The sequence below is a fragment of the Sphaerodactylus townsendi genome, linkage group LG06, assembly GCF_021028975.2.
Source record: "Sphaerodactylus townsendi isolate TG3544 linkage group LG06, MPM_Stown_v2.3, whole genome shotgun sequence".
In the NCBI taxonomy this organism is placed as follows: Eukaryota; Metazoa; Chordata; class Lepidosauria; order Squamata; family Sphaerodactylidae; genus Sphaerodactylus; species Sphaerodactylus townsendi.
In genome coordinates, this window is record NC_059430.1 from 115,322,495 (window position 1) to 115,338,423 (window position 15,929).

Below are 15,929 nucleotides of genomic sequence, written 5' to 3' on the forward strand. Positions count from 1 at the left end.
CCAGGTTCCAACATCCTCACTGCAGCATGTTTCCAGTGAAGACATCGAGCCCTGCCCCTGGGGGGAGTGCCTGCTGTCAGGGGTGCAATTGTTAAGCTAGCAGCACCAAAATTTCAGAGTATCTTTAGGAGACCCTCCTGATGATACCACCCAGGTTTGGTAAAGTTTGGTTCACGAGGGCCAAAGTTATGGACCCTCAAATGTGTAGCCCCCATCTCCTATTAGCTCCCATTGGAGTGTTTTTTTCAAAAAGGTACATATACAAGCAGGTCCAGGAAAATCCCTTGATAAAGGGGGGGGGGGGAGGAGCGCCAGAAACGGGACTGATCTGTGTTCCACGGTTCGGCTGTGAGGAGATCTCGAGGGAACCTGGATATTTCGGGTGACTATCCCAGGATTAATCCCCAGTGAGGATATCACCTCTGTTTGAAGGTTCCTTTTAGCCACCTGTTGGGAGTGGGAGAAGGGAGGGTTGCAGGCAGAGGTGGGATCCAGCAGGTTCTCACCAGTTCCCGAGAATGGGTTACTAATTACTTGTGTGTGCCGAGAGGGGGTTACTAATTGGGTCTGCTTTTCTGTTAGAAATTCCATTAGGTCCAAAAATCATAAAGTCCTGTTGTTTCCTATGTGGCTGGTTAGCGAAGGTAGAAAACGGGATAATTCTCCCTGTTGGGCTGTTTTAAAAACATGTTTTAGAAATATGATAAAGTTCCTTGTTTAAGGAAAGTATTCTTCTTTTGATTTCTAGAAACAAAATTAAGTATTTGAAAGTATTAAGTATTTGACAGGCAGTCAATTAGAGGAGAAGTAGTTGTTTCTGTTGGAAGTAGATGATAGGACTTGCTATAATGAGTTTAAATTATGGACAGAAAGATACCAGCTGGAAATTAGGAACCTTTTTTTTACAGTAAGAGTTTTTTACAGTAACAGAAATTATTAATGCCCTGCCTCTGGAATGCCTGGCCACGCCCCCGTCGTGCCCCACCCAGCCCCATTGGCGTTATGCCACTGTTTGAATCCCACCACCATGGGAACCTGTTACTAAAATTTTTGGATCCCACCACTGGTTGCAAGTTCCAAGTTGGGAAACTACTGAAGATTTGGGGACCGTGTGGAGGACAGAGACCTCAGTGGTGTCCAATGCCTCAGAGTCCAGCCTCCAAAGCACCCATTTCTCCAAGGTAACTTATCTCTGTAGTCTGCAGCTGAGCTGTAATTCCAGGGGGTCCCCAGGTCTCACTTGGTGGCTGGCATCCCTAGTTTGAACTGCTGATTTCTCTCCCACTATACGCATTTGCCATTTCTGTTGATTTAGGACGGGAATCAGACGTAATCTTTCTACATCATCTTCTCTCTTTTTCTGTTACTTTGAGAATTTGGGAGGGTTTTTTAATGAGGGCTTTAATGTGGGTTTAATGAGGGTTTTAATGTGGGTTTAATGAGGGTTTTAATGTGAACACCGATAAATTTGTATTGAACGCTGTATTTTAAATGGGTTTTAGTGTTATGGCTAATGGAGCCTATATTGTTTAGTTTATAATTTGTATTTTGTCTGTGTGCTCCATCTGTTGTTGCTATATTTATGTTGTGCACCGCCCAGAGCCCTTCGGAGGAGGGGCGGTATATAAAATTAATTATAAATACATACATAAATAAAATTTACTGGTACCCTTGAAAGATTTCAAAAAGGATATTGAAGAGATAGAAAAAGTGCAGAGAAGGGCAATGAGGATGATTGGGGGACTGGAGCACCTTCCTTATGAGGAGAGGCTGCAGGGTTTGGGACACTTTAGTTTGGAGAGGAGACGTCTGAGGGGGGATATGATTGAAGTCTATAAAATTTAGTCATGGGGTAGAAAATGTTGACAGAGAGAAATTTTTCTCTCTTTCTCACAATACTAGAACCAGGGGGCATTCATTGAAAATGCTGGGGGGAAGAATTAGGACTAATGAAAGGAAACATTTTTTCACGCAACGTGTGATTGGTGTTTGGAATATGCTGCCACAGGAGGTGGTGATGGCCACTAACCTGGATAGCTTTAAAAAGGGCTTGGACAGATTTATGGAGGAGAAGTCGGTCTATGGCTACCAATCTTGATCCTCCTTGATCTGAGATTGCAAATGCCTTAGCAGACCAGGTGCTCAGGAGCAGCAGCAGCAGAAGGCCATTGCTTTCACATCCTGCATGTGAGCTCCCAAAGGCATCTGGTGGGCCACTGCGAGTAGCAGAGTGCTGGGCTAGATGGACTCTGGTCTGATCCAGCAGGCTCGTTCTTATGTTCTTATGTTCTAAGATTAATGGTGTAATTCATGCCCCCCACAAACATAATGTTCCCCATCAGAAACCCCTGTAAGATTTTTCCTTCATATATCTATCTGAAGAAGTGAGCTGGGAGGACTCTGCCAGGCCTCCTAGTCTAATGGCAGATCTCCAGTCTGATAACTCCAGTCCCCCTCACCCTCGCTGCTCAATAGGTGGTAGGGGAAAAGAGGGGGATAAACATTGTTCCAATGGTGGGACATTATGAACTTGTCATGTTGGAGCAATGTGGATTCCACAGAAATCCTATGGCCGTGGTGGCGAACCTTTGGCACTCCAGATGTTATGGACTACAATTCCCATCAGCCCCTTCCAGCATGGCCAATTGGCCATGCTGGTGGGGGGTGGGGGGGGGGGGGGGTGGGGGGGGGGGGGGGAGGGGGGGGGGGGGGGGGGGGGGGGGGCTTTCCCTTCTGCGGGGGGGGGGGGGGGGGGTTTGGCGGCCCGGGGGTGGGTGGGGGGGGGACCGTGGGGGGTGGGGGGGGGGGGGTGGGGGGGGGGGGGGGTGGGGGGGGGGGGGGGTGGGGGGGGGGGGGGGTGGGGGGGGGGGGGGGTGGGGGGGGGGGGGGGTGGGGGGGGGGGGGGGTGGGGGGGGGGGGGGGTGGGGGGGGGGGGGGGTGGGGGGGGGGGGGGGTGGGGGGGGGGGGGGGTGGGGGGGGGGGGGGGTGGGGGGGGGGGGGGGTGGGGGGGGGGGGGGGTGGGGGGGGGGGGGGGTGGGGGGGGGGGGGGGTGGGGGGGGGGGGGGGTGGGGGGGGGGGGGGGTGGGGGGGGGGGGGGGTGGGGGGGGGGGGGGGTGGGGGGGGGGGGGGGTGGGGGGGGGGGGGGGTGGGGGGGGGGGGGGGTGGGGGGGGGGGGGGGTGGGGGGGGGGGGGGGTGGGGGGGGGGGGGGGTGGGGGGGGGGGGGGGTGGGGGGGGGGGGGGGTGGGGGGGGGGGGGGGTGGGGGGGGGGGGGGGTGGGGGGGGGGGGGGGTGGGGGGGGGGGGGGGTGGGGGGGGGGGGGGGTGGGGGGGGGGGGGGGTGGGGGGGGGGGGGGGTGGGGGGGGGGGGGGGTGGGGGGGGGGGGGGGTGGGGGGGGGGGGGGGTGGGGGGGGGGGGGGGTGGGGGGGGGGGGGGGTGGGGGGGGGGGGGGGTGGGGGGGGGGGGGGGTGGGGGGGGGGGGGGGTGGGGGGGGGGGGGGGTGGGGGGGGGGGGGGGTGGGGGGGGGGGGGGGTGGGGGGGGGGGGGGGTGGGGGGGGGGGGGGGTGGGGGGGGGGGGGGGTGGGGGGGGGGGGGGGTGGGGGGGGGGGGGGGTGGGGGGGGGGGGGGGTGGGGGGGGGGGGGGGTGGGGGGGGGGGGGGGTGGGGGGGGGGGGGGGTGGGGGGGGGGGGGGGTGGGGGGGGGGGGGGGTGGGGGGGGGGGGGGGTGGGGGGGGGGGGGGGTGGGGGGGGGGGGGGGTGGGGGGGGGGGGGGGTGGGGGGGGGGGGGGGTGGGGGGGGGGGGGGGTGGGGGGGGGGGGGGGTGGGGGGGGGGGGGGGTGGGGGGGGGGGGGGGTGGGGGGGGGGGGGGGTGGGGGGGGGGGGGGGTGGGGGGGGGGGGGGGTGGGGGGGGGGGGGGGTGGGGGGGGGGGGGGGTGGGGGGGGGGGGGGGTGGGGGGGGGGGGGGGTGGGGGGGGGGGGGGGTGGGGGGGGGGGGGGGTGGGGGGGGGGGGGGGTGGGGGGGGGGGGGGGTGGGGGGGGGGGGGGGTGGGGGGGGGGGGGGGTGGGGGGGGGGGGGGGTGGGGGGGGGGGGGGGTGGGGGGGGGGGGGGGTGGGGGGGGGGGGGGGTGGGGGGGGGGGGGGGTGGGGGGGGGGGGGGGTGGGGGGGGGGGGGGGTGGGGGGGGGGGGGGGTGGGGGGGGGGGGGGGTGGGGGGGGGGGGGGGTGGGGGGGGGGGGGGGTGGGGGGGGGGGGGGGTGGGGGGGGGGGGGGGTGGGGGGGGGGGGGGGTGGGGGGGGGGGGGGGTGGGGGGGGGGGGGGGTGGGGGGGGGGGGGGGTGGGGGGGGGGGGGGGTGGGGGGGGGGGGGGGTGGGGGGGGGGGGGGGTGGGGGGGGGGGGGGGTGGGGGGGGGGGGGGGTGGGGGGGGGGGGGGGTGGGGGGGGGGGGGGGTGGGGGGGGGGGGGGGTGGGGGGGGGGGGGGGTGGGGGGGGGGGGGGGTGGGGGGGGGGGGGGGTGGGGGGGGGGGGGGGTGGGGGGGGGGGGGGGTGGGGGGGGGGGGGGGTGGGGGGGGGGGGGGGTGGGGGGGGGGGGGGGTGGGGGGGGGGGGGGGTGGGGGGGGGGGGGGGTGGGGGGGGGGGGGGGTGGGGGGGGGGGGGGGTGGGGGGGGGGGGGGGTGGGGGGGGGGGGGGGTGGGGGGGGGGGGGGGTGGGGGGGGGGGGGGGTGGGGGGGGGGGGGGGTGGGGGGGGGGGGGGGTGGGGGGGGGGGGGGGTGGGGGGGGGGGGGGGTGGGGGGGGGGGGGGGTGGGGGGGGGGGGGGGTGGGGGGGGGGGGGGGTGGGGGGGGGGGGGGGTGGGGGGGGGGGGGGGTGGGGGGGGGGGGGGGTGGGGGGGGGGGGGGGTGGGGGGGGGGGGGGGTGGGGGGGGGGGGGGGTGGGGGGGGGGGGGGGTGGGGGGGGGGGGGGGTGGGGGGGGGGGGGGGTGGGGGGGGGGGGGGGTGGGGGGGGGGGGGGGTGGGGGGGGGGGGGGGTGGGGGGGGGGGGGGGTGGGGGGGGGGGGGGGTGGGGGGGGGGGGGGGTGGGGGGGGGGGGGGGTGGGGGGGGGGGGGGGTGGGGGGGGGGGGGGGTGGGGGGGGGGGGGGGTGGGGGGGGGGGGGGGTGGGGGGGGGGGGGGGTGGGGGGGGGGGGGGGTGGGGGGGGGGGGGGGTGGGGGGGGGGGGGGGTGGGGGGGGGGGGGGGTGGGGGGGGGGGGGGGTGGGGGGGGGGGGGGGTGGGGGGGGGGGGGGGTGGGGGGGGGGGGGGGTGGGGGGGGGGGGGGGTGGGGGGGGGGGGGGGTGGGGGGGGGGGGGGGTGGGGGGGGGGGGGGGTGGGGGGGGGGGGGGGTGGGGGGGGGGGGGGGTGGGGGGGGGGGGGGGTGGGGGGGGGGGGGGGTGGGGGGGGGGGGGGGTGGGGGGGGGGGGGGGTGGGGGGGGGGGGGGGTGGGGGGGGGGGGGGGTGGGGGGGGGGGGGGGTGGGGGGGGGGGGGGGTGGGGGGGGGGGGGGGTGGGGGGGGGGGGGGGTGGGGGGGGGGGGGGGTGGGGGGGGGGGGGGGTGGGGGGGGGGGGGGGTGGGGGGGGGGGGGGGTGGGGGGGGGGGGGGGTGGGGGGGGGGGGGGGTGGGGGGGGGGGGGGGTGGGGGGGGGGGGGGGTGGGGGGGGGGGGGGGTGGGGGGGGGGGGGGGTGGGGGGGGGGGGGGGTGGGGGGGGGGGGGGGTGGGGGGGGGGGGGGGTGGGGGGGGGGGGGGGTGGGGGGGGGGGGGGGTGGGGGGGGGGGGGGGTGGGGGGGGGGGGGGGTGGGGGGGGGGGGGGGTGGGGGGGGGGGGGGGTGGGGGGGGGGGGGGGTGGGGGGGGGGGGGGGTGGGGGGGGGGGGGGGTGGGGGGGGGGGGGGGTGGGGGGGGGGGGGGGTGGGGGGGGGGGGGGGTGGGGGGGGGGGGGGGTGGGGGGGGGGGGGGGTGGGGGGGGGGGGGGGTGGGGGGGGGGGGGGGTGGGGGGGGGGGGGGGTGGGGGGGGGGGGGGGTGGGGGGGGGGGGGGGTGGGGGGGGGGGGGGGTGGGGGGGGGGGGGGGTGGGGGGGGGGGGGGGTGGGGGGGGGGGGGGGTGGGGGGGGGGGGGGGTGGGGGGGGGGGGGGGTGGGGGGGGGGGGGGGTGGGGGGGGGGGGGGGTGGGGGGGGGGGGGGGTGGGGGGGGGGGGGGGTGGGGGGGGGGGGGGGTGGGGGGGGGGGGGGGTGGGGGGGGGGGGGGGTGGGGGGGGGGGGGGGTGGGGGGGGGGGGGGGTGGGGGGGGGGGGGGGTGGGGGGGGGGGGGGGTGGGGGGGGGGGGGGGTGGGGGGGGGGGGGGGTGGGGGGGGGGGGGGGTGGGGGGGGGGGGGGGTGGGGGGGGGGGGGGGTGGGGGGGGGGGGGGGTGGGGGGGGGGGGGGGTGGGGGGGGGGGGGGGTGGGGGGGGGGGGGGGTGGGGGGGGGGGGGGGTGGGGGGGGGGGGGGGTGGGGGGGGGGGGGGGTGGGGGGGGGGGGGGGTGGGGGGGGGGGGGGGTGGGGGGGGGGGGGGGTGGGGGGGGGGGGGGGTGGGGGGGGGGGGGGGTGGGGGGGGGGGGGGGTGGGGGGGGGGGGGGGTGGGGGGGGGGGGGGGTGGGGGGGGGGGGGGGTGGGGGGGGGGGGGGGTGGGGGGGGGGGGGGGTGGGGGGGGGGGGGGGTGGGGGGGGGGGGGGGTGGGGGGGGGGGGGGGTGGGGGGGGGGGGGGGTGGGGGGGGGGGGGGGTGGGGGGGGGGGGGGGTGGGGGGGGGGGGGGGTGGGGGGGGGGGGGGGTGGGGGGGGGGGGGGGTGGGGGGGGGGGGGGGTGGGGGGGGGGGGGGGTGGGGGGGGGGGGGGGTGGGGGGGGGGGGGGGTGGGGGGGGGGGGGGGTGGGGGGGGGGGGGGGTGGGGGGGGGGGGGGGTGGGGGGGGGGGGGGGTGGGGGGGGGGGGGGGTGGGGGGGGGGGGGGGTGGGGGGGGGGGGGGGTGGGGGGGGGGGGGGGTGGGGGGGGGGGGGGGTGGGGGGGGGGGGGGGTGGGGGGGGGGGGGGGTGGGGGGGGGGGGGGGTGGGGGGGGGGGGGGGTGGGGGGGGGGGGGGGTGGGGGGGGGGGGGGGTGGGGGGGGGGGGGGGTGGGGGGGGGGGGGGGTGGGGGGGGGGGGGGGTGGGGGGGGGGGGGGGTGGGGGGGGGGGGGGGTGGGGGGGGGGGGGGGTGGGGGGGGGGGGGGGTGGGGGGGGGGGGGGGTGGGGGGGGGGGGGGGTGGGGGGGGGGGGGGGTGGGGGGGGGGGGGGGTGGGGGGGGGGGGGGGTGGGGGGGGGGGGGGGTGGGGGGGGGGGGGGGTGGGGGGGGGGGGGGGTGGGGGGGGGGGGGGGTGGGGGGGGGGGGGGGTGGGGGGGGGGGGGGGTGGGGGGGGGGGGGGGTGGGGGGGGGGGGGGGTGGGGGGGGGGGGGGGTGGGGGGGGGGGGGGGTGGGGGGGGGGGGGGGTGGGGGGGGGGGGGGGTGGGGGGGGGGGGGGGTGGGGGGGGGGGGGGGTGGGGGGGGGGGGGGGTGGGGGGGGGGGGGGGTGGGGGGGGGGGGGGGTGGGGGGGGGGGGGGGTGGGGGGGGGGGGGGGTGGGGGGGGGGGGGGGTGGGGGGGGGGGGGGGTGGGGGGGGGGGGGGGTGGGGGGGGGGGGGGGTGGGGGGGGGGGGGGGTGGGGGGGGGGGGGGGTGGGGGGGGGGGGGGGTGGGGGGGGGGGGGGGTGGGGGGGGGGGGGGGTGGGGGGGGGGGGGGGTGGGGGGGGGGGGGGGTGGGGGGGGGGGGGGGTGGGGGGGGGGGGGGGTGGGGGGGGGGGGGGGTGGGGGGGGGGGGGGGTGGGGGGGGGGGGGGGTGGGGGGGGGGGGGGGTGGGGGGGGGGGGGGGTGGGGGGGGGGGGGGGTGGGGGGGGGGGGGGGTGGGGGGGGGGGGGGGTGGGGGGGGGGGGGGGTGGGGGGGGGGGGGGGTGGGGGGGGGGGGGGGTGGGGGGGGGGGGGGGTGGGGGGGGGGGGGGGTGGGGGGGGGGGGGGGTGGGGGGGGGGGGGGGTGGGGGGGGGGGGGGGTGGGGGGGGGGGGGGGTGGGGGGGGGGGGGGGTGGGGGGGGGGGGGGGTGGGGGGGGGGGGGGGTGGGGGGGGGGGGGGGTGGGGGGGGGGGGGGGTGGGGGGGGGGGGGGGTGGGGGGGGGGGGGGGTGGGGGGGGGGGGGGGTGGGGGGGGGGGGGGGTGGGGGGGGGGGGGGGTGGGGGGGGGGGGGGGTGGGGGGGGGGGGGGGTGGGGGGGGGGGGGGGTGGGGGGGGGGGGGGGTGGGGGGGGGGGGGGGTGGGGGGGGGGGGGGGTGGGGGGGGGGGGGGGTGGGGGGGGGGGGGGGTGGGGGGGGGGGGGGGTGGGGGGGGGGGGGGGTGGGGGGGGGGGGGGGTGGGGGGGGGGGGGGGTGGGGGGGGGGGGGGGTGGGGGGGGGGGGGGGTGGGGGGGGGGGGGGGTGGGGGGGGGGGGGGGTGGGGGGGGGGGGGGGTGGGGGGGGGGGGGGGTGGGGGGGGGGGGGGGTGGGGGGGGGGGGGGGTGGGGGGGGGGGGGGGTGGGGGGGGGGGGGGGTGGGGGGGGGGGGGGGTGGGGGGGGGGGGGGGTGGGGGGGGGGGGGGGTGGGGGGGGGGGGGGGTGGGGGGGGGGGGGGGTGGGGGGGGGGGGGGGTGGGGGGGGGGGGGGGTGGGGGGGGGGGGGGGTGGGGGGGGGGGGGGGTGGGGGGGGGGGGGGGTGGGGGGGGGGGGGGGTGGGGGGGGGGGGGGGTGGGGGGGGGGGGGGGTGGGGGGGGGGGGGGGTGGGGGGGGGGGGGGGTGGGGGGGGGGGGGGGTGGGGGGGGGGGGGGGTGGGGGGGGGGGGGGGTGGGGGGGGGGGGGGGTGGGGGGGGGGGGGGGTGGGGGGGGGGGGGGGTGGGGGGGGGGGGGGGTGGGGGGGGGGGGGGGTGGGGGGGGGGGGGGGTGGGGGGGGGGGGGGGTGGGGGGGGGGGGGGGTGGGGGGGGGGGGGGGTGGGGGGGGGGGGGGGTGGGGGGGGGGGGGGGTGGGGGGGGGGGGGGGTGGGGGGGGGGGGGGGTGGGGGGGGGGGGGGGTGGGGGGGGGGGGGGGTGGGGGGGGGGGGGGGTGGGGGGGGGGGGGGGTGGGGGGGGGGGGGGGTGGGGGGGGGGGGGGGTGGGGGGGGGGGGGGGTGGGGGGGGGGGGGGGTGGGGGGGGGGGGGGGTGGGGGGGGGGGGGGGTGGGGGGGGGGGGGGGTGGGGGGGGGGGGGGGTGGGGGGGGGGGGGGGTGGGGGGGGGGGGGGGTGGGGGGGGGGGGGGGTGGGGGGGGGGGGGGGTGGGGGGGGGGGGGGGTGGGGGGGGGGGGGGGTGGGGGGGGGGGGGGGTGGGGGGGGGGGGGGGTGGGGGGGGGGGGGGGTGGGGGGGGGGGGGGGTGGGGGGGGGGGGGGGTGGGGGGGGGGGGGGGTGGGGGGGGGGGGGGGTGGGGGGGGGGGGGGGTGGGGGGGGGGGGGGGTGGGGGGGGGGGGGGGTGGGGGGGGGGGGGGGTGGGGGGGGGGGGGGGTGGGGGGGGGGGGGGGTGGGGGGGGGGGGGGGTGGGGGGGGGGGGGGGTGGGGGGGGGGGGGGGTGGGGGGGGGGGGGGGTGGGGGGGGGGGGGGGTGGGGGGGGGGGGGGGTGGGGGGGGGGGGGGGTGGGGGGGGGGGGGGGTGGGGGGGGGGGGGGGTGGGGGGGGGGGGGGGTGGGGGGGGGGGGGGGTGGGGGGGGGGGGGGGTGGGGGGGGGGGGGGGTGGGGGGGGGGGGGGGTGGGGGGGGGGGGGGGTGGGGGGGGGGGGGGGTGGGGGGGGGGGGGGGTGGGGGGGGGGGGGGGTGGGGGGGGGGGGGGGTGGGGGGGGGGGGGGGTGGGGGGGGGGGGGGGTGGGGGGGGGGGGGGGTGGGGGGGGGGGGGGGTGGGGGGGGGGGGGGGTGGGGGGGGGGGGGGGTGGGGGGGGGGGGGGGTGGGGGGGGGGGGGGGTGGGGGGGGGGGGGGGTGGGGGGGGGGGGGGGTGGGGGGGGGGGGGGGTGGGGGGGGGGGGGGGTGGGGGGGGGGGGGGGTGGGGGGGGGGGGGGGTGGGGGGGGGGGGGGGTGGGGGGGGGGGGGGGTGGGGGGGGGGGGGGGTGGGGGGGGGGGGGGGTGGGGGGGGGGGGGGGTGGGGGGGGGGGGGGGTGGGGGGGGGGGGGGGTGGGGGGGGGGGGGGGTGGGGGGGGGGGGGGGTGGGGGGGGGGGGGGGTGGGGGGGGGGGGGGGTGGGGGGGGGGGGGGGTGGGGGGGGGGGGGGGTGGGGGGGGGGGGGGGTGGGGGGGGGGGGGGGTGGGGGGGGGGGGGGGTGGGGGGGGGGGGGGGTGGGGGGGGGGGGGGGTGGGGGGGGGGGGGGGTGGGGGGGGGGGGGGGTGGGGGGGGGGGGGGGTGGGGGGGGGGGGGGGTGGGGGGGGGGGGGGGTGGGGGGGGGGGGGGGTGGGGGGGGGGGGGGGTGGGGGGGGGGGGGGGTGGGGGGGGGGGGGGGTGGGGGGGGGGGGGGGTGGGGGGGGGGGGGGGTGGGGGGGGGGGGGGGTGGGGGGGGGGGGGGGTGGGGGGGGGGGGGGGTGGGGGGGGGGGGGGGTGGGGGGGGGGGGGGGTGGGGGGGGGGGGGGGTGGGGGGGGGGGGGGGTGGGGGGGGGGGGGGGTGGGGGGGGGGGGGGGTGGGGGGGGGGGGGGGTGGGGGGGGGGGGGGGTGGGGGGGGGGGGGGGTGGGGGGGGGGGGGGGTGGGGGGGGGGGGGGGTGGGGGGGGGGGGGGGTGGGGGGGGGGGGGGGTGGGGGGGGGGGGGGGTGGGGGGGGGGGGGGGTGGGGGGGGGGGGGGGTGGGGGGGGGGGGGGGTGGGGGGGGGGGGGGGTGGGGGGGGGGGGGGGTGGGGGGGGGGGGGGGTGGGGGGGGGGGGGGGTGGGGGGGGGGGGGGGTGGGGGGGGGGGGGGGTGGGGGGGGGGGGGGGTGGGGGGGGGGGGGGGTGGGGGGGGGGGGGGGTGGGGGGGGGGGGGGGTGGGGGGGGGGGGGGGTGGGGGGGGGGGGGGGTGGGGGGGGGGGGGGGTGGGGGGGGGGGGGGGTGGGGGGGGGGGGGGGTGGGGGGGGGGGGGGGTGGGGGGGGGGGGGGGTGGGGGGGGGGGGGGGTGGGGGGGGGGGGGGGTGGGGGGGGGGGGGGGTGGGGGGGGGGGGGGGTGGGGGGGGGGGGGGGTGGGGGGGGGGGGGGGTGGGGGGGGGGGGGGGTGGGGGGGGGGGGGGGTGGGGGGGGGGGGGGGTGGGGGGGGGGGGGGGTGGGGGGGGGGGGGGGTGGGGGGGGGGGGGGGTGGGGGGGGGGGGGGGTGGGGGGGGGGGGGGGTGGGGGGGGGGGGGGGTGGGGGGGGGGGGGGGTGGGGGGGGGGGGGGGTGGGGGGGGGGGGGGGTGGGGGGGGGGGGGGGTGGGGGGGGGGGGGGGTGGGGGGGGGGGGGGGTGGGGGGGGGGGGGGGTGGGGGGGGGGGGGGGTGGGGGGGGGGGGGGGTGGGGGGGGGGGGGGGTGGGGGGGGGGGGGGGTGGGGGGGGGGGGGGGTGGGGGGGGGGGGGGGTGGGGGGGGGGGGGGGTGGGGGGGGGGGGGGGTGGGGGGGGGGGGGGGTGGGGGGGGGGGGGGGTGGGGGGGGGGGGGGGTGGGGGGGGGGGGGGGTGGGGGGGGGGGGGGGTGGGGGGGGGGGGGGGTGGGGGGGGGGGGGGGTGGGGGGGGGGGGGGGTGGGGGGGGGGGGGGGTGGGGGGGGGGGGGGGTGGGGGGGGGGGGGGGTGGGGGGGGGGGGGGGTGGGGGGGGGGGGGGGTGGGGGGGGGGGGGGGTGGGGGGGGGGGGGGGTGGGGGGGGGGGGGGGTGGGGGGGGGGGGGGGTGGGGGGGGGGGGGGGTGGGGGGGGGGGGGGGTGGGGGGGGGGGGGGGTGGGGGGGGGGGGGGGTGGGGGGGGGGGGGGGTGGGGGGGGGGGGGGGTGGGGGGGGGGGGGGGTGGGGGGGGGGGGGGGTGGGGGGGGGGGGGGGTGGGGGGGGGGGGGGGTGGGGGGGGGGGGGGGTGGGGGGGGGGGGGGGTGGGGGGGGGGGGGGGTGGGGGGGGGGGGGGGTGGGGGGGGGGGGGGGTGGGGGGGGGGGGGGGTGGGGGGGGGGGGGGGTGGGGGGGGGGGGGGGTGGGGGGGGGGGGGGGTGGGGGGGGGGGGGGGTGGGGGGGGGGGGGGGTGGGGGGGGGGGGGGGTGGGGGGGGGGGGGGGTGGGGGGGGGGGGGGGTGGGGGGGGGGGGGGGTGGGGGGGGGGGGGGGTGGGGGGGGGGGGGGGTGGGGGGGGGGGGGGGTGGGGGGGGGGGGGGGTGGGGGGGGGGGGGGGTGGGGGGGGGGGGGGGTGGGGGGGGGGGGGGGTGGGGGGGGGGGGGGGTGGGGGGGGGGGGGGGTGGGGGGGGGGGGGGGTGGGGGGGGGGGGGGGTGGGGGGGGGGGGGGGCGGGGGGGGGGGGGCGTGGGGGGTTTTGGGGGGGGGTGGGGGGCGTGGGGGGGGGGGAGGGGGGGGGGCGGGGGGGGGGGCGGGGCGGGGTGGGGGGGGGGGTGGGGGGGGGGGGGGGGGGGTGGGGGGGGAGTTTGACACCTATGGTCTTTCACATCATTACCTACTATATAATCCACTTAGCTGCAGATGCTGGGGATAGAACTCAATACCTTCGCCATAACAAGTGGAGGCTCTACCGTGGGGCCACAACTCCTCCCCCTTGTAAGTATAAAAGCATCAGCCTAGTGACTATACACTGCAATGCATCTGATGAAGTGAGCTCTGGCTCATGAGAGCTTATCCTGGAAGTCTTTGAGAAGCTGCTGGACTCCTGTTTTAACTCAGCCTAAAAAAACTCAGGTGGAAATGGGACCCAAACAGTTTTATCCTAAGCACAGTCACACATTTCAAAGCCCACTGACTTCAGTGGACTTAGAAGGGTGTACCTCTGCTTAGAATAGCACTGAAAGAGAGTTTGTATCAAGCCAATTGGATCGACAAGTATGCAGGTTTCCTTGAACTGCCCATTTGCTGTGGAATGTGGAACGCAAAATAATTCTGCATTTTTCCTATCAGGAGAAGATAGTGCTTTTGCTATCAGAAGAAGAGGAGAGCTTTTCTCCACCTTTAAGGGGTCTCAGAACAGCATACAATCACCTTACCTTCCCCACAACAGACACCTTGTGAGGTAGGTGGGGCTGAAAGAGTTCCTGAGAGAAGACTGTGACTAGCCCAAGGTCACCCAGAAGGCTCCATGTGGAGGAGTGTGGAAACAAAACTGCTTCTCCTGATTAGAGTCCACCACGCTGACTCTCTTCATTTACAGGAGAGACACAAAAATCCAGAGAAAGGAGCAAAAAGCCCTTCCATCATACTTTCCACTGGTGAAAGTGCGGCAGGAGAGAATCCAGAAGCTCCTCCCCCCCCCCTTTACAATGCTGAGCAAACATGCACATTTGAAGGTGAGTTCCCCAACATACACCTGTCTGAAAGTCCAGTTGGGCATCCATGCCCCGACACGTGATGGGCGTATCATTAATTTTGACCCTTAATGGAAATCCTCATTAGAGGTAATTCGGGAAATATCTGCAGCATCATGTACCACGTACGGTTAGCACCCTCTGGTGGCTCAGGGATGAAAAATGTATCTTGTACAAAAGTATGCACAAGCTATATAGCCGCTGGTCCTATTTCAACCCCAGTTTCCCTTCCATGGATATTATTTGCATACAGACATTTTCTTAAACAATCAATGGCTTTCTTTATCACCATTCCAAGCAGCAGTGGCGTAGGAGGTTAAGAGCTCGTGTATCTAATCTGGAGGAACCGGGTTTGAGTCCCAGCTCTGCCGGTTGAGCTGTGGAGGCTTATCTGGGGAATTCAGATTAGCCTGTACACTCCCACACACACCAACTGGGTGACCTTGGGCTAGTCACAGCTTCTCTGAGCTCTCTCAGCCCCACCTACCTCACAGGGTGTTTGTTGTGAGGTGGGAAGGGCAAGGAGATTGCAAGCCCCTTTGAGTCTTCTGCAGGAGAGAAAGGGGGGATATAAATCCAAACTCTTCTTCTTCTTCTTCTTCTTCTTCTTCTTCTTCTTCTTCTTCTTCTTCTTCTTTTTGCAGCTGATCAGATTGGTGCAAGAAGTGGAGGAGAGAGCCCAAAAGAGAAAAACATTTGCAATAAAAACACTTCTGAACCTGTGAAGGACTATGCAGGTTGGCTCACTTCAGAGCTGTTCACGTACATTGGTTCAGTTCGCATAGAACCAAGGTTTAATTAAGCCAACTATGGTTAGCGCAGCTGCCTGAAGGTGTGTCGTTCCTCAAATGAGGGGACCAACCAAGCACAGGTCAGTCCAAGCCATCATCTTCCCCATAGCCATGTAAGGGTGTGAAAGCTGGACTACAAAGAAAGCCGACAGAAGAAGAATAGATGTGTTCGAGTTGTGTTGTTGGCGAAAGCTACTATGCATACTATGAACAGCTAGGGTGACAAACGCAGAAGTGTTGAGCTGCATAAAACCAGACACATCACTAGAAGGGAAAATAACCAGGCGCAGACTTACATACTTTGGTCATGTGATGCGATCAAATTTGCTAGAAAAATCTATGATGCTCGGACTTTTCAGTGGTGGGAGAAGACCTGGACGCCAAAGAACACGATGGCTAGATACCATAAAAGCTGATACAGGCATGAGCATCAACCAGCTGAAGGAAGCAGTACTTAATCGAAAAATGTGGAAAGAGCTTGCATATCGAGTCGCCAAGGGTTGAGAACGACTGAATGGATAATATCGTCATCATCATTTGTCTTCACTAGGCTCGGAGCTCGGCCGATCCGAGCCCATTCATCCGAGCCTGGCCCGAATCCGAACCGGGCCCAATTTTTTTTGCCATCTACCAACCCTAGTTCACTGTGGTTTTTGCATCATGTGTGGGAACGCAGACATCATTTCATCCTGGCTTATCCACAGTCGATGCCCACACAGAAAGAAGGCGATGCAAACGGAACTTGTCAAGATTCTTTTCCCTCTCTGTTTCTGGCCATGTGGCATATCCCAGAGCACCCTTCTCATGGGGGAGAGTGGGTGGAACCCCAAGGAAGGCCCCAGCGAGAGTTCCCAGCTCTGGATTTGGAAACTTCTGGAGATTGGGGGTGGGGCCTGGGGAAGATGGGATTCGGGGAGGGGAGGGACCTTAACAGTATAATACCATGCAGTCTACCCTCCAAAGCAACCATTTCCTCCAGGGGAAATGTCATTTCAGGAGGTCTTCAGGTAGGGTTCCCAGATCCAGGTTAGAAAATACTTTGATATTTTAGGGATGGAACCTGAGAATGGTGGGCAGAGGCGCAGGGGGGCGAAATGACACGCAGGACAAAACCCAGCCGAAGGAGCAGCCTGGCAGGGCGGGACCAAAAAGAGGGATGTGGGGGCAATTCTCCACCCTCCCACGTGACCAGGGACATGTGACCCCACATGGTGGGAAGGGAAGGGGAGAGACTTCAGTGCAGTACAATGTCATGGAGTCCACTTTCCAAAGCAGATGTTTTCTCCAGATGAACTGAGCTGTGTGGCCTGAAGAGTAATTGTAATAGTTGGAGATGTCCAGCCACCACCTGGAGGTAGGCAACCCTATCTCCAGGTAGCTTAGGGTAACCAACCTCCAGGTAGTAGCTGGAGATCTCTCCCAATTGTTCTCCAGCAACAGAGATCAGATCACCAGGAGAAAACATCTGCTTTGGAAAGTGGACTCTATGACATTATATCCCATCTCTGCCCTCTCCAAATCCTGCCGTCTTCAGCCTCCACCCCAAAAGAGCAGGTATTTCT